The 1,549-nt window shown below is 42.3% G+C and overlaps 1 long non-coding RNA gene across 1 annotated transcript in view; it reads right to left on the bottom strand.

Annotated features, from left to right (window-relative positions):
* Positions 1-150: 150 nt before the first annotated feature.
* LOC111815562 overlaps positions 151-1,549 on the bottom strand; it is a 6,521-nt gene continuing 5,122 nt past the window's right edge. Inside the window, exon 3 of the long non-coding RNA XR_002820240.1 lies at positions 151-301. This is a non-coding gene — a long non-coding RNA (uncharacterized LOC111815562). The remainder of the gene's footprint in view (positions 302-1,549) is intronic.

Raw genomic sequence — 1,549 nt, 5'->3', positions numbered from 1 at the left:
GAGGCCAGCTCAGCCCACCAGGGGGCAGGGCTGGCTGGCATGTGGTGCTGGGGGATTGAACCGCGGTCCCTGATGCTTTTTTTGCTAAGCTTGTTCTAAGTAGGTGCTTTAGACCACTGAGCCATCTCTCCAGCCCCTGTACAAAAATTTTCTTGCCTTTCTCAACATCATCCATTTTTAAACCTGCTGCAGCTTCCGCGCTGGGTGGTCACCAGTCTTCCCTCGTTACCACAAGGAAAGTTCTAGTGCAGAAGCCTGATGTCCCACTCTCTAGGGTCTCTCATTTTAAGATGTTCTGAATCTGGTAAAGAGGAAGACTTGCAAAGCAATGATAGTATGGTAGAAACACGAAAACAATTCGATCAACCAGGTTGTGGAAACAAACAGAAGAGGATCCTTAAGTTTGTGAAGGTAGGTGTACATTGAAAGTGAGGAAAATTTAGATAAAAAAGGAAAAAATGGGGGAAGAGGAACATTCTAGATGGAGGGAATGCCATCAGCAAAGGTATGATGTTTCAAAAGTAGCCACCACATTAAAAGAATGATCAGTGGTGTCCACCATGTCGGAAGAATGGTCAGTGGTGGTCACCATGTTGGAAGAATGGTCAATGGAAGCCACCATGTTGGAGGAATGGGCAATGATGGCCACCATGTTGGAGGAATGGTCAATGGTGGCCACCATGTTGGAAAAATGATCAATGGTCTTTTGGGTCTAAAAGAACATGGGAGATTATGGAAAGCTGAACAAACAACTGTTGCTGAAAATTGTTTCTGAATTAAAAAATTCCCTATATATATTTTTTTATTCAATGAAAATTTACTGAGTTCTTATAAGTATAAGGGAGGGATCATGCTTTTCTTATTTTTAATTTATCTTTTGTGTGTGTGTGTGGCACCAGGGATCACACTCGGGATCTAGCACCTTCCAGGCAGGTGCTTATACCGCTGAGCCATATCCCTGGCCCCGTCTTTCTATTTTTTGTACCTCTGATGCTAGGTAATTGGGATTATACTTTTCCAGGGTGAGAGATGGCCTAGATAATATGTTAACAACTATGCTCTTGTTGTTTTTTAAAGCTTATATCTGAAATTTTACTCTCCTAAGAAAAGCTTAAAAAGTTAATTTAGAGCCAGGTAGACAGCTCAGTAGAATAAGTGCTTGCTTGGCAAGCACAGGGTCCTGAGTTCAATCCCTGGTACCACAAAATAAATAAATAAATAAAGTTAATTTATTTTATTTTCTTTTTTTTTGTGGTACCGGGGATTGAACTCAGGACCCTGGGCTTGCCAGGCAAGAACTTCTTCTATTGAGCTATCTCCCTGGCCCAGTTAATTTAAATATCCTTAAGAAAATGTTCTCAAAAGATCAAAAGAATTGGGGCTGGTGAGATGGCTCAGTGGTCTAAAGCACCTACTTAGAACAAGCTAAGCTAAGCCAAGCCAAGCACAGGGAGCACGGTTCAATCCCCCAGCACCACATGCCAGCCAGCCCTGCCCCCTGGTGGGCTGAGCTGGCCACACACTAAATAAATAAATAAATAAATAAATA

The sequence above is a fragment of the Octodon degus genome, unplaced genomic scaffold, assembly GCF_000260255.1.
Source record: "Octodon degus isolate 3935 unplaced genomic scaffold, OctDeg1.0 scaffold00018, whole genome shotgun sequence".
Lineage (NCBI taxonomy): Eukaryota > Metazoa > Chordata > Mammalia > Rodentia > Octodontidae > Octodon > Octodon degus.
The sequence above is the reverse complement of the archived record's forward strand: the minus strand, read 5'-3'. Positions and strand labels throughout refer to the sequence as shown.